The following is a 23,137-nucleotide window of genomic DNA, read 5'->3' as shown; positions in this document are numbered from 1 at the left end:
TATAGTATCCCCCTAGATGGGTATTATTATGACCATTTTAAGAAAGAAAAAAGCTCATAATAGAAGAGCAGCCATCCACACAGTGACTGTGTGGTGGGCATGATTCTAAGTGCTTTGCTTATTTTAACCAATTTAATTCTCACAGTCATGCTGTGGGCTAGGTTGTATGATGATCTCCGCTTTACACTTGAGAAAAATGGAACTGTCTGGTGGGAAACAGGCATATGTGGAGAAGCATAGACGGAGGAGGGTGGGAAGTAGGGAAGTAGAAAGTTGGGACTGAGGGATCTGCATGCTCGCTGGATCCTAGCCAGTGATGCTATTTTTTTAGGAGGTGTGTCTAGTGTCTGTTACCAGCCCTGCCTCTGAATTCCAGACCAATCCCAAACCAATCCCACTCAGCCCCACCCCCTACAAATCTCCAGCCACATTCTCACCTCCTCTTCTCTCTCTTTTTCTTTTTCCATTTTGACCTAAAATGTCATCTGGGCTCCCAGGTATCAGGAAAGACGATCGGACCCCTGATTGCCCTGAGATGCTGAGAGGCAACAAAAAAGGCTGCCTTTTTAAAAGTCAGGATGAATGGAGATACAAATTTTCATTTATCACAAGTCAGGTACCTCTTTGGCACCACTCAGAGGGAGGCAAAAACTGGACTCTGGTTTAGTTAGGGAAAGAGAGGCTGTTTCTCTCCATTCCTCATCCTGTCTCCCATAAATGACTCAATTGGACTGTAATTAAAGGAAACAACACTCAAGAAGGGCGGGGAAGATATGCAGGGAGAATCAGCAGAGTGAGAAATCACTTTGGAGCACGGCCCAGGCACTGCTGACCAGGGAAGCCTGACCCCTGTCTGTCTGCCTGGCGACCGGGCATCCCGCCCTCCTGGACCATTGGAGCAGGGCTGAGCCTCAGTGGGGTCTGGCCCTTTGGAAGTGGTTCTTCCTCCCCAGAAATGGACTCTCGAGGCTTAGTCTATCCCTGCAGATCAGTGATGGGGGCCAGAGTCCAAAATAGAAGGAATGATGCTTGCCACATTTTTCTTCTTAAAAATCTTTAGAAAGATGCGAAGTCAGAAGGCAAAGCATCTTTATGGAAACTCTTTCAGAGACTCTTGGTTAGCAAACAGTATTTAAAGGGTGGAGCATCTTCTATATGGTGTCTTCATCAAAGTGCCCTCTCATCAGACAGGTACATAGACAGAGAATTCTCTATCTGTACCTTCATCAGTATTGTTATTGATAGCATTAATTAGTTGATGCTATTGATAAACAAATTAAGGCTGTCAATGATTTCAGTGCAGTAATAGTTTTACTGATTGAAATACACATAGAGAGTTTCTGAATGCTGGTTGTGTGCCAGATCCTGGGATGAATGCTTGAAATACATCATCACATTGAATCCTCACAGCTACCGTATGAGGTGGCCACCATTATTACTCCTATTTTGTCCATAAGGAAACAGATTCAGAAAGCACGAGAAACTTACCCAAGTCCAACCAACCAGGTAAAGGCAGAGCAGAAATTCAAAGCCACCTGTCTAACTCTAAAGCTGGTTTTCTTAACTTATCAGATGGCAACTTCCAGAGGCTGAGGATAGTTTTCCAGGGATAAAGTGAATGTCCCCAAAATCACAGAGCATAAAGGGAGGGGCATGTCCTTCTCCCCTCCCTCCTTCAATGTCCAGAGTTCCTTCTTCCTCCTCTGCATCCAAGAGATCTGGAGGAAGATGAAAGAGAATGAGTATTGAGAAGGGCTGGGAATGATCAGAAAAGAAGGAAATTAGCACTGTGCTTATTGACTCAACGCCTGCCCACAAGGCTCAAACTTTGGGGGGTGAAAAGGAAGGAATTGCCCCCCATTTGAGATCTGTGCATTTGCACCTTTCCTTGGTGAATTTCCAGTAGAGTAGAGCCCTGCTCCCTCTAGATGGGGGTCGGTGAGGTATGGAGTTTCCAAGGTTATAATGTGTGGCATTCTCATAAAACCTATGCACCCTTTTATGACATTAAATATTTTATTCTTCCCGTGACATTTGAAGGCTTCTCTGTTCTTTCCCCTCATTTTATTTCTTTGGGACCAGGATTTGCTAGGTCTGATGGTATTTCTGGTAAGCTGGTTTTATTGTGTGGAAGTTATTATCTGTTCAAGTCAGGAAACAGCCTCCACCCTTCCAGAGTGATGGGTTTTACCTTTGATTCCTGGAAGAGTGGCGTGGGGGAAAGGAGCCCCAAGCTGGAGGCAGGGATGAGGAGCTGCAGCCCTGGTTCTGCCACCTGTTGGCTGCAAGCATGGAATAAATCACTTCAGGGAAGGCAATGAGCATTTGCTTAGACTGTACCGTGGAACCTGGAGAGGGAGCTTGGGACTAGCCTGTGGAGGGCCCGATGAATTGCTAAGATTCATTTCAATTGCCAAAATCTATGACCTTATGATATATGTTTTCAGAGGGCAGTGGTTCTAACATTGGAAGGACCTGAGGGTAGAAAAAGCAGCATGGGTGGAAGGCGGGGCTTAATTCGTTGGTTACTGGAAAAGTAAATATACAGGGGGAAAATCTCCATCGCTTTGCCTCCCTTTTGTGAGCATCTCTGGAGTGATCGATGACATTTTAATTGTGTGTTTCATGCACCTGCCTCAAATACCTTTTTGGCTTCGGAAGGGTGCCCCTGTGAGAGAATGTATTTTCTCCGACCATCACCCCCACCTTCAGGAGTTCAGTATAGTGCTTAAGAGCACAGTTTCTGGCATCAGAGAAACCAGGCCGAAAACTCGCTCTGTCTCTCACTAGCCATGTGACCTTGGGACAAATCACTTAAGGCCTCTGAGTCTCAGGTTCCTGTTGAGTAAAATGGGGATAATAATACCTCACAAAGCTGTTCTGAGGACTCACTGAGATAATGCACACACAATGGGCCAGCACCTGGCTCTAAGCAGGCAGGAAACATGGTCGCTATTATTACGATGATGTTTCATGCAGGGATGATGGTGGTGGCGGAGGTGGTGATGATGAGAGCTAAAATTGTCTGAGTGCCTGCTATGTTCCTAAGCCTCTGAGATGGTCTCATTATTATCCCTTTTCTTACAGATGGGAAAACTGAGTCAGAGAGCACTTAAGTAACTGACTCAGGTTCACAAAGCTCTTGAGTTCTAGATCAGGGAATGTCAGCCAAGCAGCCTTATGCCAGAATCTTCATCCTTAACCAGGTCAAAGTCTTCATAAGCATCATTTGTACTGATTGTCTGATATTCCATGGAGGGGAATATACCATCATTGACTTTGTCTTGTTGGGGGACATTTTGAGTGTTTCCAACTTTAGTCTATTATAAACAACGTTGCCGTGAGCATGTTTGGGCAGAAGCCTCCTTCTGTGCCTTGAGTTATTTCTTTAGAATAGATTCCCAGGAATCTGTAAGTACAGTTTTCAAATTGCATTAGTGTTCCATGGTTTGGGTGAAGGCATGGGATGGATTAAAATTAAAAAAAAAAAAAAATGCAACACTTCTGGTTTTCTGGACTCTCCCTGTTTAGGGGGCTGGTTTTCTCTCAGGATGCAGTTCAAGGGCAGGCTGGGGTGTTTGGCTAAAGGGTCTCTGAGCAGGGGAGTGATAAAACAAAACTAGTACTTTAGGGAGTAGAGCCTGGTGCCCTGTGCAAGATGCGTGTGGGAGAGAGTCCAACTGCAGAGGAATGTGCAGAGAAAGGCAACTGAGGCAGTCGGGCTGTGGTCTCCTTGAGGACATGAGGGGGTCAGAGGCAGTGGCTGGAAAGTTCTTAGTGGCTATGCTGAGTGCCTGTGTAGACAGACTCCATAGCTGTTGGGATCCTGATAATTAGACCGCTTTTTCTTAGCTCTGAAATGAAAACCTGGAATAGCTGTGTTCATCTTAATTATAGTAAGAGAATTTTTGCATTTATAAGGTACTTTCCCCATCCAGTCTTCCATCTTCTTTTTCCTTAGTGTCTTTTTTTAAGTAGCTCATGCTCGTTGTAAAATAAAATAAAACAAATTCAAACACTGCAGAAATGTATAAAGAAAAAAAAATCAATGTCCTCTTTCTCTATCACTCATTCACTTTAGAGACAACTGTACCACAATTTGGTCTCTCTATATATATCTATCTTTCTATACATATTTTCCCTATGCATATGCAAATATAAATTAAGAATTAAATGGAAGCATCAAAAAGCACAGAGTTGTGCTTCTTTGGGGCAACTTTCTATGTCAGAACTACGTGTCTTTACACACGCTTTTCAAAGAGCATTTTCCTTTTCTTCTTTTTAAGACAACTGGCTCCTTGAGTTGATCCTAACCATACGTTAACCTTTTTCTTTATGTCAAAAACAAAGATAAGCAAATTGAGGCCCAAAAGCACAAGAGCTCTGCTTAGCTTGAGCCCCGGTGTCCTAAATTGCAACCTAGGACTCTCTCTTCCATACAGTGTAGCCTCTTTCTTTTATCCTCTATCATGGGTTTTGAGGCTAAGTGGATGAGAAATGACATCATCATTATTATTGTGATTCATTTTAAAAGTTATCGTTTTCCCTGCATTCTCTAGCTTCTCATGGAATCCTGCCTTAAGAAGCCTTCACCCACCAGCCTAGATATTCTTGAAGACCCTGGAAGTTGTCCAGGAGTTTGGAGCACAGGGAAAAGAATAACGGGGCTCCCACCACCAGCCACAATCTTGAAACTTTAAAAGCTTTGAGGTAGCAAACCTTGAGAAGGTTTCATGAAACACTCCTTAGCCTTTCTCCTCACTGAGAAGATAGTACCTGGAGAGAGTCATATGCGTTCCTAGGGAGGAGAGCTAATTAATCAGAATTCTGGGCCAGTGGAAAGAGCAGACTTGGCTGGGATAGAGTTGAGGTCAAATCCCACCCGTCTCCCTGGAAAGCTGTGTGGCTTTGGGCAAATTGCTGAACGTATCAGAGCCTCTGTTATGTTGTCCATAAACTGGGAACGATCCCTGCACCTTATAATGCTGTTGGCCCAGCCCAGTGTGAATAGCCAGGTGCCAGCTGGACTCAGTTCCATAACCTCCCTTTCCAGGGCCAGTTCCTATTGGATAGAAAGGAGCTTGGTGACCTAGGAAACAACCTACATTTTTTTCTCAACACCATCAAGCAATTCTCAGTAAACGGTGACTGTGTGTCCTATTAGCCAACTCAATTCTGACACTATTCACTTGCAGATAGTGTCAGGTCACACAAGTTAAGGGCTCAGTCCTACAAGACTTCATCTACCCTGCAAGGTGCTGATCACAAGTTCAAGACTCCAGTGCTATAGATCAGAAGTTCCCATGACTCCCTTCTTGGGTTCCATTCATTTCCTAGAATGGCTCACAGAGCACAGGGAAACATTGACTTTTGTTGACCAGTTTATTATAAAGGATATAGAAAGGATACAGATGAGCAGCCAGATGAAGAGGCACGTACAGTGAGGTCTGGGGAAAGGAGCACACAGCTTCCATGCCCTCTCCACTCCTCCGTGTGTTCACCAACCCACAACTCTCCAAATCCCATCTTTTGGGGTGTTTATGGAGGCTTCATTACATAGGCATGATTGGTTAAATCATTGGCCGTTTGTGACTGATTCAACTTCCAGCTCCTCTCCTCTTCCTAGAGGTCAGGGGATGGGACTGGAAGTTCCAGCCCTCGAATCACAAGTTTCCCCTGGCAGCCAACCTCCATCCTCCAGTGCCTTCCAAAAGTCACCTCATTAACGTAAACTCAGGTGTGGTTGAAAGGGGTTTGTTATAAATATCAAGACACGTTATTTGCTCTTATCACTTAGGAAACCCCAAGAGTTTTAGGAGCTCTATCTGGAAATGAGGATGAAGACAGAATATCTATTTCTTATTAGAAATCACAATATCACACATGGGATGCTTTTCTAGCTTTCATTGATCTTTAAGAATTTTTCTCACTATCATTGAAAGGAAAGATGATTTTGGAAGACCACTGTCAGGGGGATGATATAGACCTAGGTAGTAAAATAACCCTGTTTCCCAACATGGCTCTTTTTTTTTTTGTGGAAGATTAGCCCTGAGCTAACATCTGCTGCCAAGCCTCCTCTTTTTGCTGAGGAAGCCTGGCCCTGAGCTCACGTCCATGCCCATCTTCCTCTACTTTATATGTGGGACACCTACCACAGCATGGCTTACCAAGCAGTGCCATGTCCACACCCGGGATCCGAACCGGTGAATCCTGGGCTGCCGAAGCGGAACATGTACACTTAACTGCTGCACCAGTAGGCCAGCCCCTACATGGCTCTTCTTATTGTGCATCCTTAGCTAAGCCCCTTATCCTTTCTACAAATTCAGAGAGTTGAACTTGATTCTCTCTGGGGCTCATTCCTTCCTTCTAATAGTCCATAAGTCAAAGCTGTACCTGGGTCTGAAGAAGGAAGACCCTAAAGATCAACTTATATGAAAGCCAGCGGGACTTGTACCATCGCCTCCCAAATTCCCTGGAGAGCTGTCCTTTCATGCACAGTAAACCTTAGGGAGAAGACAGGGGTCTCCATATGGTGGAATTTCAGGCAGGAGTATTGTAACCAGCCTCCAAGATTTTGTTGTCGCTTTGTTTAGATAATGAGGCGTTTCTACTAAAAACTTATTTGTTTCAACTATAAAATTATGACATGCACATATGAGGATGTTTAGAAACGAGAGAGAAGAATGAAGAAAAATATCACCCACAACTATACCACCTCCAGTAACCACCGTTAACATTTTGATATCTCATTTTAGTAGTTTTTATACATGATATAGATTTAGCAGTTTTGTTGTGAAATATAATGTACATATTGAAAAAGGTATAAAACATTACATACAGTTTCATCAATAGTAATTAAGCGATACCCATCTAGCCATGACCCAAGTCAAGAATTAGAATATTGCCTGCATTCTGGAAGCTTCCCCCAACACAGCCACCGTGCCTCCATTTGCCATTTTAGCCCTTTCTTCCCCTGTAGAAGCAGCCACGGCCCTGACTTTTATGCTAATCTTGTCTCTTATCTTTTCTTTATGATTTCCCTACCTCTGTATACATAGAACAATCTTATTTTTTTGATTGTTGGTGATGGGTTTCCAGAATTCAGCCCATCTCACTAAGCTAGGTAAAACTGATCTCCTCCTTTGGTTAAAGTAAAAATTGGTTATCGGCCAGTCCACAGTTTGATTCCAATTTTAGCTGCATTCAGAATGCAACCCTTAAGTATCTACTATTTGTCAGACACTCTGCTAGGTCCCAGAGTCAGAGCAATGCACTGTGTCCTGGCTAGTGTAGGGGAGCAGAATTTGCCACCCCAAAGTGTATGTGTTTGACTTGATTATTTTTAAGAACAAAAGACTCAGAAAGAAACTTTGACCTTCCCCTTAACTGCCTAAAAGACATTAAGATAGCGGGGCTGACCCGTGGCCAAGTGGTTAAGTTCTCACGCTGCGCTTCAGTGGCCCAGGGTTTCGCTGGTTCAGATCCTGGGCGTGGACATGGCACTGCTCATCAGGCCATGTTGAGGCAGCATCCCACATGCCACAACTGGAAGGACCCATAACTGAAATATATAAGTATGTACTGGGGGGATTTGGGGAGGAAAAGTGGGAGAAAAAAAAGATTGGCAACTGTTGTTAGCTCAGGTGCCAACCTTTAAAAATAAAAAAGTTAAGATAGAAGGCCCATTCCAGGAAGGAGCTGTCACCATAGGTAACTATAGTATAATGTGAACCAGGTGTGGTAGACAAGGGGGAACCTAGCAAGGGCCATTTGATCAGAGTCCCCTCTGTGACCCATTGTCTCTGTAAGGTATGGCAAACATTTCTTCACCAAACGTTTGCTTTTCCTTCTCCGTGTAAATTGCCTTCCTCCTTTTTAAAGTCCCAAACCACTATCCCCAACATCCTTCTTTGTCTTTAGCTAAAGATGATATTTAAGGTGGTGGCTTCAGCCATTTTGGTGAGCTACTCGGTTTTCCTGGGTTTCTCCCATATATACATGCTATTAAATTTGTTTGATTTTCTCCCATTGTTCTGTCTCATGTTAATTTAACTCTTAGACTAGCCAGAAGAAACTAGAAGTGTAAAGTAAAATTTATTTCTCCCCTACATCAGCAAAAAGTCTATTTACCTAACCAAAAACCAATGCTTCAACCTACCACCATGAATCACATGCAGATGCCCCCTTTCAGCACATAACCTGGATAAACTTTCTCCTCTCCTAATGATTCCCTCTGGTCTAGACTCTGGCCTGGGATGCTGCTTCCTGTCCTTTGAATCTTTGGCACCCACACGAGTGTATTATTATTTTTTTTTCCCAGCTGGTCCAAAACCTTGTGGGCTTTTTCTAAGGCATATTTTTAAATGTTACATCCTGAGTTCATCCTGGGTGAGTGGAAAACCTTTTCGACAGGGGGTGGGAGTAGAGAGAGAAAGAGAACAAATGTCTCTTGGGCTGCTTTTAAGTATAACTTTGGATCTTAGAATCCTCACCGTACCCCAGCCAAATGGAGTCTGTATCCCCATTCTGCGAGTGTGAAGGGAAGTGGTGTGCCCAAGTGTCACTCAGATTGGGATTGGCAGCATCAGCACCGGAACCCAAATCTGAAGGACTCCAGTAACCTTGATGGCAAAGTTGAGAGCACTCATATCGGGGCAGGCTCTCTGTTGCACTCCTTGATGGCATTGGGCAGCGATGAATCAGTGTTCTCGTGTGCACAAGAGCACCTCAACCCGGGGTTGCTTTGACAGTTAAGTGGGATGGTGGCACTTAGCCCAGGGTTTGGCCAATAGTTAGTACCCAGTAAATAGCAGCTAGAGGACAGAGTCAGATAGGCTGATGGGAGGGAGCCTTGAAGATAAAGACTTGCACCCTGCCCTGGGGCTGGATGATTAGTGCCCTCCTGTGGTGGCAGCAATGTGAGTATCAGAGCTGGTGCTTGATTCCCAGTGCTTGTGAATTTCCTTCTGCCCACCTCTATTCCTAAAACACTGGACTTGGGGACCCTCAGGGTCCAACATATATGAAATCTGTCTCCATTCGGGGGTGGATTTTTTTTTCTTTTTCTTCTTTCTCTTAAATTGCTCTCTGCGACAAAAAATAAAATATGCAAACCGCCCAAAATTACACTCAACATACGCTGAATAAATATATACCCACAGAAGCATATGTTCAATGGCTGCTGCTCCACGCTTTTCAAAGCCAACTAGCTTATAAAATCATTTCTCACGCAGAGTCCGGGTGATCAATGAGAAGGTGCGGCGTGAGGACGCAGCTTCGAGCTGCAAATTGAGTTTTTAGTTACAAAGAATGGGGAGGGGACACCAGCCAGTGAAACCCAGCAGGCACTGAAAAGTCTGCTTCTTCAGCCTGTCCTGATAAAGGCCTGCCTCTGCTCCCTGGAGGTCTAGCTCCTGACTGGGAACAGTAGTAGATGAGGGGGGTCCTTTGGAATCAAGCAGTGTCGGTTCAAATCCTGGCTCTGCCACTTACTATGGAATATCGGCGCAGGTTGCCTTCAACCACTTTCTGTCTTAGTCTCCCAGTATCAAAAAGGGGATAAAATAATAGTACCCACCTTACATCATTGGTGTGTGAAGAAGCATAGATGAAGGATTAAGGAAACAGACTCCGGCTCTGCCGCTTACTGGCTGTGTGACTCTGGGCATGTTCATGAACCGCTCTGTGCCTCAGATTCCCCATTGTTAAGTGGGCATGAAAATAGTACCTGCCGCCTAGGGCTGCTGTGAGGAAGGGGTGAGTGAATGCACGTTCAGTGCTTAGAATGGGACCTGGCTTCGTAGTAAGTGCTTGGATAATGTCAGAAAGTCATGTTCCCCGACCGCTTCCTGGCACACAGGTCCACATGCAGACCGTGTCAAAATGCCCTTGGCCCTGTGCCACTCACAGAGGGAGTAGGGACACGAGGCTTCTGAAAACTGTAAGAGATCCAAGCATCTGGAGTGTTGACCTGAAGCAAGTCATCTCCCCTTTCCAAGCCTCAGTTGCCCATCTGTAAATGGTGAAAATAATAGTACCCCCTTTGCTGAGCAGTTGGGAGGATCGAATTCAATAATGTAGCCTAGCAATGGGTCTGGTATACACACAGCCAAAGTTTATTTCCCTCCCAGCACCCTGAAACCGCGAAGTTCCTGAACCCAGGGGGAAGGTTGTTAGACCCCCTTGGCAGCAGAGGGCTCCTTCATTGAGTCTTGCCGGCAGCCCAGAGGGCACAGCTTCGGGGCGATACAGACCTGAGCTGAGCCTCAGCTCCACCCGACCCCTACTTGCTGTGTGACTTTAGGAAGTCCCCTCACATCTCTGCACCTCAGGGTCCTCTTCTGCCAACTGGGATCCGAGTCTCTATCTTGCAGTCACATGAAGCTGGAACAACAGAATGGATGGAGAAGTCCTTTGGAAGCCTTAACACGCAAGTGAAAGGCAGCATAGCATGACTTGATGGCCCAGCTCTGCCCCTTACCCTGTGGCCTTGGGCCAAGTCACTAAAGCTGTCTATGCCTCAGTTTCCTTCTCCGAAAAATGAAGAGAATAGTCATGCCTATGTCATCAGGCTGTGGATAATATTGAGTAAATATTCATAACGCATTTAGAACAGTGCCTGGCACAGGGTAAGCACTATTAAGTGTTAGCTATTATTATTATTAATGAGCTATACAAAGGCTATTTATTATCATCACCAGACAGTTATTGAATAGACATTCTTCAGGGCTCCTGGCAGCTTTTCTTGGGAAAGTGTTCCCTGGCCTCCCTTTTCCCGGCCCTCGGTGCTTATTTGTACCATATAAAAAACCTCAAGGACTACAAGAATGTGCGTACTTATTTTTCTCCCCACGCAACCCCCCGTTGGGAATAGATGCTCCTTGAAGGCCGGGGCTAAGTCTTCAGATACTTGGTGGCCTGGAGGATGGTAAGCAAGGCAATTGCTGACTAACACCCACTCCATGCAGGGCCCTGGGGAGCTCCAGAGAGAGTTGTGGAAGGCTTGATGACTCCCACCAGAAGGGTGACCAGCCATCTGAAGAGGCTGTGGGGGTGAGCTGCAAGCCATGTTCTCAGGCCACTCCACTCGAACAACCCTTCTCCATGGTTCCCCAGCTCGGGTGACACCTGCCACCAGAACCTACCACCTGACCTCCCTTGGAATTCCTGTCAGCCCCTTGCAGAGAACCATAGGATGTCCAAGCTGGAAGCCCCTTGGACACCAGCTGCCACCTTTCTCATTGAACAGATGGGACAACTGAGGACTAGAGAAGGGAAGGAAGTGCCCAACGCAGGGATGGTAACCGGTGTCTCCTAATGGGACACTTCCTGGTCCTCTAATGGGAAGGACAGGCCACCATATGTTCAGATAGCTAGCGGTGATCGACATGTGTGCAAGCAGACCCAGCCACACACTTCAGCACTGTTGCCATTTCAGCACGATTCTTGAGCATAAGCCATCTTGAACCATGACCTACTTCCCTCTCAGGGTTTACCCAGCCCCTCCACTTGGTCTAGATTCTCCCGGAGGTCAGGAAGCACCACACCTTCTACTTCTTTGTGTCTCCATAGCAAAGGGGCAGTGTGGTGCGGTGGCGAGAGCACGGGTTTGGAGCCAGACATGCCTGTGTTTGCATCGGGCTCTCCTCCTCGAAAGCCGAGTAACACAGAAAGACACTTTCGGCCTCAAAGACTTCTTCCTCTTCTGCAAAATCGGACGAATCCTAGCAAGCTCAGAGAATGATGGGCCTTCAGCAGCAGAGCATAAGGAAGACACCTAGTTTATGCCTGGCCCGCTGTGGGTGCTGAGAGCATTTGAATTTCCCTTCTCGTGTCTTCAGTAGGTGTGTGTTGAAGGCTGCGCAGATGGCTGGCATGTATGCAGAATGGCCTGTTGGTATTTCACTGGAACTCAAGCCAAAGCGAAGCAACGTAACCAGACACTACATTACATTTCAAAAATCTTGATCAAGCATCAACTGTTGAGTAATAATAATCCTAGTAACTGAACTTTATAAGAGTTCACATTTTGCCATGTATGGGGCACTATGCTAGGGACATCAAATACCTAACTTTTTTTTCCTTCCCACAGCAATTCTACTCAGTAGGCAAAATTTGGCTCATTTTACACTGGGAAATTTGAGGCTTAAAGTATTAATGAAGTGATGGGCTCACGTTACACAACTAGTAAGTGGCAAAGCCAGGTGGCATTCAAACCCAGGCCTGCTTGACTCCAAAGGCCACACTGGGTGCCTCCCTCCCCTGTGCTGGGCACTAGGATGTGCTGAGAAGAGAAAGCTGTGTGTGCTACACTCTCTTTCCTCCAATAGCCTATGGACTCATGAGGAGACAGCTGTGAACATGAAACATCTGCCTGGCAGAACAAAGTTTGTGCTAGAAGAATAATTAACATGGGAGAGAAGGAAAAATTATTCTTGCTGACTCCTGGCCTCAAAAGGGAAATTGGAACTTTCACACAAGGATTCTTTGCCTATGATGCCACAGAATGTTCCCAACAACCCCAGGAGGCGGTTATTTATTATCAAGTTCATTTTAAAATGGGGAAACCAAGATCAGAAAGGTGCGGTGACTTGCCCAAAGTCACACAGCTAGGAAGTAGCAGCATCTGGATTAGACCTCTTTTCTTTCTGTCTCCTCAGCATCCCTCTGGTTCTGGAGGTGAGGAGGGGCTCCATGGAGGGGGCTGTTCAACCTATGACTTATAGGATACATAAGATTCCTTAGGAAGAGGAGGGCAGGGCCGGCTGAGGTCAGAGCATGAACAAAGGTACTGAGGTTAGAGCCTGGTGCTGAGTGTTTGCCTAGGTGGTTTCCAGACCCAGGTGGAAGGACAGATAAGCAGAGTGGTTTGGGCTGGGAGCATGGGACCCCTCCTAGGGGCTGTGGACAGGCCCTGCGGTCTCCACTCTGAGGTCCAAGGCCCTGTGGTGGTGCCTGCAGCTACAGTCCTACATTGCCCGCCACTATTGATCCCCGTAATCCTTTTTTGCATGCCCACCCCTCCCCTCCCTGTCAGCATCGCAGCCCAGCACAAATTGAGCAGCAGCTGAATTGGCAGGAGTTGATTAAAACTCCCAGTAATTATGGACTCTTGACTGGCCTGGTTGTCCAAATCAATGTTGGCAGTAATAGACGAGCTAGCTGGCCTTGTTGACAGATTGAGGCTGAGGAGCGAGAGTGGTGGGGGATGGGGGGCTGGCAGGGCCTTCCCCACTCACTCATATTCTAGGCAGAACTCACTCCAGAGGCCTCCTGGGACAAGGAGGGCCAGGTCCACTCAGCAACCAAAGTAACATTCATACTGAAGGACTCCACAGCCCTCACTTAGCTTGTGTGATCTTCAATAACCTTGCCTACAAAATGGATGTATCTTAGAGGTGCCTTTAAGTTTTGCTGTCAGAATTCAAAGAGAAAGCATATGGGAAAATGTCCAGCACATAGTAGGTACTCAAGAAATACCCGTTTCATTTCCTTCCTTTCTTCCTTCTCTCCCTCTTCTCCCCAGGATGCTGTACATCCAAGACTATGCTGGCAGCAACCTCTCTGAGTCTCCTCATTACCAATCATAGTGACCTTCCCACGAGTTTCTCAGAATCCTTGTATAGCCCTAGCCAGTCTGAGCCACTTGTGACATCACAGACAGGCCACCTCCATGTGGATCAGGAAAAAGATCACCTCATTTGCTATCAGGGTACCTTCGATGGTGGGCACAATCTGTCTCTCGTGTGCTGTGTGACCTCAATCAAGTCACTTGGCCTCTCTGGACTTTAGTTCCTCATCTGCAAAGTGAGCAGAATGATGCTGGTCCTGCCTTAGCATTGCTAGGCAGAGCAAAGCTGCCTGGGGCGGTATTCTGCCTACCTTCTGCATGTATGCAGTCTCCTTTCATTGTTCCCTTAATGTATTCCTATTGGGGGCAAAAGGAACAAGGTATCCATAATAGCAAGGGCCATTTTTTGAGCACCTGCCATTGTGTCAGGCATGTGTAGGGACATGATCTGGTTGGGTTCTCTCATAAGCCCAGAGAGGTAGGAATTACTCTCTCTAGTGTAGAGATGTGGAAACTGAGGCTCAGAGGAGCAGGGACACACAAGAGAGCAAGTGGGCAGACTTCACTCATGGTTGTGGGATCCTCTGTGGCTGACAGTGTGCTTGGTCTTTCATTTACGATTGATCTCATTGTTGCTGCATTGTCTCACGAATCTTTACCGTGTTCGGAGGCAGTTCTTTTCCTAGGGAGGAGTGCTACTATTAATATGCTGGCAGTGGATGTGGGAGAGAAATGCGAGACTTGCTGAGCCCTTGGAGGAAGACAAGGCTTTGCCCATAGTTAACTGGGTTTGGCAGCATCCTTGTGATTTCTCAAGACTTGCTCAGTCCATTCAAAGGAAAGTCTCCCGTTTCTTCTGAAATACTATAGAGCTAGTTCTGCCTTTTGCACAGTTCATAGTTGTTTTGATAAAACCCAGGCAGCTCAGAGCTAAAAGACTTCTCCGATTTCCTGTTGTCCAATTCCTTCCTTTTATAGTAGAGGAAACACACTCAGAAGCGGGATGTGCTGGCCCAAAGCCACCCAGCCAGTTAGAGAAGAGGCCAGCCAAACTGGAGCTTGGCTCTCTGGAGAGCCATTCACGTGCATTTTATCGAGGGCTTCCCAGGATCTGGCTTCTACCTCCAGCATCCCATTTACCTCCCACACCTTCTGGGAGGATGGTTTCATCATTATCAGAGTCTTCCAGATGAAGAAACTGAGTCTCCCAGAGAAGCATGATTAGCTCAGGGGAGAGCCAGCAGGAGGCTGGTCCAAGGCTGGAGTTCTTTCCATTACCTGACCTGTCCCTCAGGCCCAAGGTGGTAGAAAAGAAGGCAGGGGCCACACTAATGTCTTCCAGGGCCTGAGGGAGGGCCAGCACCACCGGGAAATCCCCCCAGGCTTATTTACTATGTGAGTCACTCAGGCCTCAGGGGAAGTTATTCTGTTTTGTAAGTTGGTTGTTTTTCCTTCTGCTCAGAACAGCTGGTCTACCTTCTAGACCTGGGGGTGGGGTGGTGGAGCTGCTCATTACAAATTTTGCACTCGGAGCAATTTGCATTCCATAATTAATGAACATTAAAATGCATAATTACACACAGAAACAAATGCCTTGGTGCTGCTGAAAAGTCAGCCTGGGAAGGAGCAAGAGCAGGCACAGGGGTTGGAGGAGGAGGCTGGGAGCAGCAGGGCAGGGCCAGCCTGTGATGGGAAAAGCTGGGAAGCGCCCAGGGGCCCCCCTCCCCCACTCAGATCCTCAAGGCCTTAAGGCTCAGGGACCCAGGCCCAGGGTCTTCCTGTGGGTTCTTGTCTGAGGCTGAGCAGCCTGGAGGCGGGAAGCTGTGGAGCGCAGCTGACCTGGGCAGACCCCCTAGCTCTTCATCTACTTTCTGTAAAACCTCAGGCAAAGGAGTAGCCCTCCAAGGAACGGGGTCTTCATCAGATGGATCTGCCTCCTTTCTCCTGCCCACTCCTAGTCCCACAGAGCCTGCCTCCCAAGGCTCCCTTCGGGAGCTCTAAGAAAGTGCTTACAGCTCACTGAATTCACTAACTTCAGTAATCTCTTCAAAGTGGCAAATCAGATCACTCCACTCCTCTGCCAGCAACAGTCTAATGACTTCCCCTTGGACTTAGAATCACCTCCGCTTGCCTTCCCATGGCTGAACTCAGGGATCAGCAGCTCTTTTGTATAAAAGACCATGTAATAAATATTTTAGGCTTTGCAAGTCACATGTGATCTTTTTTCTTTTCTTTTTTCTTTTTGGTCTTATAGACTTCATTAAAAAACAAAACAAAACAAAAACAACAAAAAAATACAACCGTTTAAAAATGTAAAACACATTCTTATCTCTAGGTCTGTGCAAAAACAGGCTGTGGGGGAGTAGATGTCTTTTCTCTATTCTTCCCACTAAATACAACTGAAAACCCTGGTGGTTATATAGAAAACAAACACAGGACTGTGAAAGGTGGAAGAAAGGCAGATGAGCTAGGGACTTTGGGACCCGAGGAAAGACATGGTGGTCATTTCCCTGGGCTTTCTTTTCTTTTTCTATTTTTTTATGAGCAATAGTCACCCTGAGATAACATCTGTTGCCAATTTCCTCCTTTTTCACTTGAGGAAGATTAGCCCCTAGCATCTGTGCCTATCTTCCTCTACTTTGTATGTGTGATGCCTCCACAGCATGACTGATGAGTGGAGTAGGTCCACACCCGGGATCCAAACCCGTGAACCCCAGGCCACTGGAGCAGAGTGCACAGAACTTTAACCACTCGACCATGGGGCCGGCCCCATCATGGGCTTTCTTTCTGCCTCATATGTCCCAAGCTTGGAGCTCAAGGAGCCAGCGACTCCGAAACTCCAATAGGCAAAGACCAAAACCAAATCCCCCAAAATCCCCAAAGCCTGCTCTCTTCAGCGAAAATACCAGGAGAAGGGAAGCTTAATAAGACAGAAGATTTTAGACACTAACCATTCTATTCCAGCCAAACTTAAAAAAAAAAAAAAAACATAGCCACCCCTCCCCCACCTATGCTAACCAAGGCCAAGTAGAGAACTAGACTTCTATGCTTTCTAGGCTATAATGAGACAATCTGACAATCCAGTCCTCCTCTCTGCCTGTTGGAGTGGTGTCAGAGAAGCCCAAGTAAGGAGCCAGGACTTAAATCTCCACTGAGAGATAATGAATAACCCTCCCAACTTCTCTCCAGGCCCAGCAATACATTAAAAAGATCGTATACCATGATCAAGTGGGATTTATATCAGGGACACAGGGATGGTTCAACATCTGAAAATCAATCAATGTGATACACCACATTAACAAAATGAGGAATAAAAACTATGTGACCATGTCAATAGATGGAGAGAAAGCATTTGACAAGATTCAATAGCCATTTCTGATAAAAATTCTTAACAAAATGGGGATAGAAGGAAATTACCTCAACGTAATAAAGGCCATATATGACAAAGCCACAGCCAACATCATACTCAATGGGCAAAATCTGAACGCTACCCCTCTGAGAACAGGAACAAGGCAAGGATGCCCTCTATCACCACTCTTATTAAACATAGTACTGGAGGTTTTAGCCAGAGCAATTAGGCAAGAGAAAGGAATAAAAGGAATCCAAATAGGGAGGGAAGAAGTGAAACTCTCGCTGTTTGCAGATGACGTGATCTTATGTATAGAAAACGCTAAAGAATCCATCGGAAAAGCTATTAGAAACAATTACCAACTACAGCACAGTTGCAGGCAACAAAATCAACTTACAAAAATCGGTTGCATTTCTATACTCTAATAACAAACTTACAGAAAGAGAATACAATTCCATTTACAATTGCATCAAAAAAAAAGAATAAAGTGCCTAGGAATAAATCTAACCAAGGAGGTGAAGGACTTATACAATGAAAAATATTAGGCATTATTGAAAGAAAGAGATGATGACATAAAGAAATGGAAAGAGATTCCGTGCTCGTGGATGGGAAGAATAAACATAGTTAAAATGTCCATACTACCCAAAGCAATCTACAGATTCAATGCAATCCCAATCAGAATCCCAGTGACATTCTTCACGGAAATAGAACAAAGAATCCTAAAATTCATGTGGGGCAACCAAAGACCCCGAATTGCTAAAGCAATACTGAGAAAAAAGAACAAAGCTGGAGGCATCACAATCCCTGACTTCAAAATGTACTACAAAGCCATAGTGATCAAAACAGCATGGTACTGGGACAAAAACAGACACACAGATCAATGGAACAGAACTGAAAGCCCAGAAATCAAACTGCACATCTACAGACAGCTAATCTTCGACAAAGGTGCCAAGAACATACAATGGAGAAAGGATAGTCTCTTCAATAAACGGTGTTGAGAAAACTGGACAGCCATATGCAGAAGAATGAAAGTAGACCATTATCTCATGCCATACACAAATATACACTCAAAATGGATCAAAGACTTGAAGATAAGTCCTGAAACATAAAACTCCTGGAAGATAATATAGATAGTACACTCTTTGACATCGAACATAAAAGGATCTTTTCAAATACCATGTCTTCTCAGGCAAGGGGAACAAAAGAAAAAATAAACAAGTGGGGCTTCATGAGACTAAAGAGCTTCTGCAAGGCAAAAGAAGCTAGGATCAAAACAAAAAGACAACCCACCAACTGGGAGAAAATATTTGCAAATCGTATATCCACCAAGGGGTTAATCTCTGTAATATATAAGGAATTCACACAATTGAACAACAAAAAAACAAACAGCCCAAGCAAAAATGGGCAGAGGATATGAAGAGACATGTTTCCAAAGAAGATATACAGATGGCCAATAAACACAAGAAAAGATGTTCAATATCACTAATTATCAGGGAACTGCAAATCAAAACTACACTAAAATACCACCTTACACCTGTCAAAATGGCTATAATCACTAAGACTAAAAATAACAAGTGTTGGAGAACGTGTGAAGAAAAGTGAACCATCATACACTGCTGGTGGGAATGCAAACTGGTGCATTCCCACTATGGGAAACAGTATGGAGATTCCTCAAAAAACTAAAAATAGAAATACTATATGACCCAGCTATCCCAGTACTGGGTATCTACCCAGACAACTTGAAATCAACAATCCAAAGTAGCATATGCACCCTTATGTTCATTGCAGCACTATTCACTATAGCCAAGACATGGAAGCAACCCAAGCGTCCATTGACTGATGATTGGATAAAGAAGATGTGGTATATATATACCATGGAATACTATACAGCCACAAAAAAGACAAATTCATCCCATTTGCAACAACATGGATAGACCTGGAGGGAATTATGCTAAGTGAAATAAGCCAGACTGAGAAAGATAAATACCGTATGATTTCACTCATATGTGGAATAAAACAAACACATGGACAAAGAAATCAGTTTAGTGGTTACCAGGCGAAGGGGAATGGGGGTGGGCACAAGGGGTGAAAGGGAACACTTATGCAGTGACAGGCAAGAAATAATGTACAACTAAAATTTCATAATGATGTAAACTATTTATGAACTCAATTTAAAAAAAGACGCATAAAAAAATTAAAGAAACTGTTTTCTTACAAAAAAAGAAAAGAGAAAAAGAACCAGGGACATCTCAAACAGAATGGAAAAAGACAACCAATAAATGTCACCACCAAGATAGGAGAGAGATTAGAATTATCTGCCAAATGTGTTAAAGTAGCCGTCATAAAGATGCTTCAATAAGCAATTATAAGCACAAATGAAAAGATAGAAAACCTCAGCACAGAAGCAGAAGATATAAAGAAGAAACAAATGGAAATTTTAGAACTGAAAGATGCGATAATTGAAATTAAAAAACAAACCTCAGTGGATTGACTCAAAGCAGAATGGAGAGGACAGAGGAAATAATCAGTGAACTTAAACACAGAACGATAAAAATTACCCGCTCTGAACATCAAGAGCAAATGGACTGAAAAAGCAAATGAACACTGTTTCAAGATCCTATGGAACTGTAAAAAAAAGACCTAGTATTTGTGTCACTGGAGTCCAAGAAGGAGAGAAGAAAGAGAGTGGGACTCAGAAAGTACTCAAAGAAATAATGGCTAAAAACTTCTCAAATTTGGCAAAATGCGTAAACCTACAGATTCAAAAAGCAGGGTAAATCCCAACCAGGATAATCATGAAGAAATACACACCAATATATCATAGTCAAATTTCTGAAACTAGTTTTTCATGAAAAAAATCTTGAAAGCAAGGAGAGAGAAATGACATCTTATCTATAGGGGAAACACAATTTGAATGATGGTGGAATTATCATGAGAAACCATGGAGGCAAGAAGGAAGTGGCACCACATTTTTCAACTATTGAATAAAAAAGAACTGTCAACCCAGAATCCTATGTCCAATGAAATATTTATTGTTGGAATGAAGGAGAAATCAACACTCTCATATGAAGGAAAACTAAGAGAATTTGGCACCAGCAAACTTACTCTTAAAAAAACAAAAACAAACAAAAACCTTAAAAGAGTTCTCCAAACAGAAAAGAAATAATATTTTGGAACATTTGGAAGAAAGAAGAAACACAGTAAAAATATAGGGAAATGCAATGAACCTTTCTTCTCCTCTTGAGTTTTCTACATTATGTTTGATGGTTAAAACCAAAATGATTGCACTGTCTGATGTGATTGTAAATGTATTTTGAGGATTATTTAAGAAAATTATATAAACGGGAGAAGATAAAGGGACATAAACAGAAATAAGGTTTCTATACATCACTTAAACTGGGAAAATGATGATACCAGTGGACTGTGATAAGTTATACATACCTAGAGAAACCACTGAAAACTATATAAAGAGATGTACTCAAAAACGCTATAGATAAGTCAAAATGTAATTCTAAAAACTGTTCGAGTAACCCACAGGAAGACAAACAAAAAGAAAGCAGAAAAATGAAAAACAGAGATCAGAAAATAAAACAGCAGACTTAAGCTCCAAAATATCAATAATCACATTAGGGTAAATGATCTAAATACAAAAATTAAAAGACAGAAATTGGCAGAGTGGATTAAAAGCATGACCTAATTATTTGCTGTCTACAAGAAATTCACTTAGCATATAATCATTTAGGCAAGTTGAAAGTAAACACAGCAAAAGACATATGCAAATCAAACAAAAGCAAGAGTAGCTATATTAATATTGGATCAAGTAGGCCTTCGAGAAAAGAAAATTTCAAGAGAGTGACGTCATATAATAATGAAAGGGTCATCCACCAAAAAGACGTAGCAATTCTAAATATTTATGCATCAAACAATAGAGCTGCAACGTGAGTGAAGCAAAAATTAATAGAACTGAAAGGAAAAATAGCCAAATCCATAATTATAGTTGGATAGGTTAACACTTCTCCTTCAACAACTGATAGAGCAATTAGACAAAAAATAGCAATGTTATAGAATAACTCAATAACCTTATCAACCAAAAAGATCTAGTTAATGTTTATAGAACACACTGGACAGCAACAACACAATATGTATTCTTTTAAAGAACTTATGGAACACATACCAAGATAGACCATATCCTGGGCCATGAAAAAAGTCTTAACAAATTTAAAGAATTTAAACCATACAGAGTGTGTTCTCCTGACACAACAGAATCAAACAAGAAAGCAATAAGAGGTAAGAGAAAAATCTCTAAATACTTGGAAACTATACAATACACTTCTAAATAATCCATGGGTCAAAGAGGAAGTCTCAAGAGAAATAAAAAAATACACTGAACTGGCACCAGCCCAGTGGCATAGTAGTTAAGTTCGTGCACTCTGCTTTGGCTGCCCAGGGTTTGCAGGCTTGGATCCTGGGCATGGACCTACACACAGCTCATCAAGCCCAAGCCATGCTGTGGTGCATCCCACATGCAAAATAGAGGAGGACTGCCACAGATGTTAGCTCAAGGCCAATCTTCCCCACAAAAAAAGAGAAAAAACCCACCAAACTGAATGAAATAAAATTCCAGTATTTCCAAATTTGTGGGACACAGCTAGCACAGTGATGTATCTTTTTATTTGTAATTTATCTGTCTTTACATTTAATGAGAAGAAAATTTATACCCATAAATGCATCCCTTCAAAAAGAAAATGTTTCAAATCGATAACATAAGCTCCCACCTTAAAAACCCAAGAAAAAAGAGCAAAATGAACCCAAAGCAAGCAGAAGAAAAGAAATTAATGCAATTGAAAACAGAAAAACAATAGATAAAAATCAAGGAAACAAAAGACTGATTCTTTGACAACTTCAAGAAAGTTGAAAAAAAAAAAAAGACTCTAGCAAGACTGATAAAGAAAAAAGGAGAGAAGACACAGGTAACCAATGTCAGGCATGAAACAGGTCATATCACTACAGGCCCTGGACATGTAAACGATTAATAAAGCGCTGTTACAAGTAACTCTACACACATATATTTGACAACCTAGATGAAGTGGACCAATTCCTTGAAAAATGCAAAATACCACAACTCTTTCAAAATGCAATAGATATTTGAATAGTCCTATAACCATTATGGAAATTGAAATTGTAACCTTAAAACTCTCCCCAAAGAAATCTAGAGGCCTGGATAGTTTCACTGGAGAAGTATATCAAATGTTTAATGAAGATTTAACACCAATTCTACAAAATATCTTCCAGAAAATCAAAGAGGAGGAAATACTTCCCAATTCATTTTATGACAGTAGCATTACCCTGCTACCCAAACGAGACAAAGAGAGTAAAAAACCAGAAAACTACAGAGTAAGACCAATAACCCTCATGTATATAGTTACAAAAATCCTTAACAAAATATTAGCAGACAGAATTCAACAAAATATAAAAAAGAACCACGAGGGGCCGGCCCCAGGGCCTAGTGGGTAAGTTCAGCGCACTCTGCTTCATTGGCCTGAGTTCAGTTCCTGGGCACAGACCTACACCACTCGGCATCAGCCAGGCTGTGGCAGTGACCCACATACAAACTAGGGGAGGACTGGCACAGATGTTACCTCAGGGACAGTCTTCATCAATGACAACAACAAAAAGAACTATAACGAAGTCAAGTTTATTCCAGGGATCCAAGACCGGTTCAGTAGTTGAAAATCTATCAATGTATTAACAGGCAGAAGAAGAAAAATCACACGATCATATCAGTTGATACAGGAAAAGGATTTGACAAAATTCAGCGCTCATTAATGATAAAAACTCTCAGAAAAATTGGAATAGAAGAGAACTTTCCCAACTTGATGAAGAACATCAATAAAAAATCTACAGTGAATGTAATTATGGAGAAAGACTGAATGGTTTCTCCCTACAATCAGGAATAAGGCAGGATGTCCATTCTCATCACTCTTGTTCAACATAGTGCTGGCAGTTCTAGCCAGTGCAATAAGGCAAGAAAAGGAAATACAAGGCATACAGATGAGAAATGGAGAAATAAAACTGCACCTATTGGCAGATCACATGATTCTCTACTTAGACAATCCCAAAGAATTTACATAAAAACTCCTAGAAGTAGTGAGTGAGTTCAGCAAGGTCTCAGAATACAAGAAAAATATGCAATATCAATTGTATTCCTATATACCAGC

At 43.4% G+C, this 23,137-nt stretch overlaps 1 protein-coding gene across 7 annotated transcripts in view; it reads left to right on the top strand.

Annotated features, from left to right (window-relative positions):
- The window catches only part of ASTN2 (astrotactin 2), an 828,204-nt gene that overhangs the window by 486,330 nt on the left and 318,737 nt on the right, over nt 1-23,137 (top strand). The window lies entirely within an intron of this gene.

This window comes from Equus caballus, chromosome 25, assembly GCF_041296265.1.
Source record: "Equus caballus isolate H_3958 breed thoroughbred chromosome 25, TB-T2T, whole genome shotgun sequence".
Classification (NCBI taxonomy): Eukaryota; Metazoa; Chordata; class Mammalia; order Perissodactyla; family Equidae; genus Equus; species Equus caballus.
Note: the sequence above shows the minus strand (reverse complement) of the source record. Positions and strands in the feature narration are given on the sequence as shown.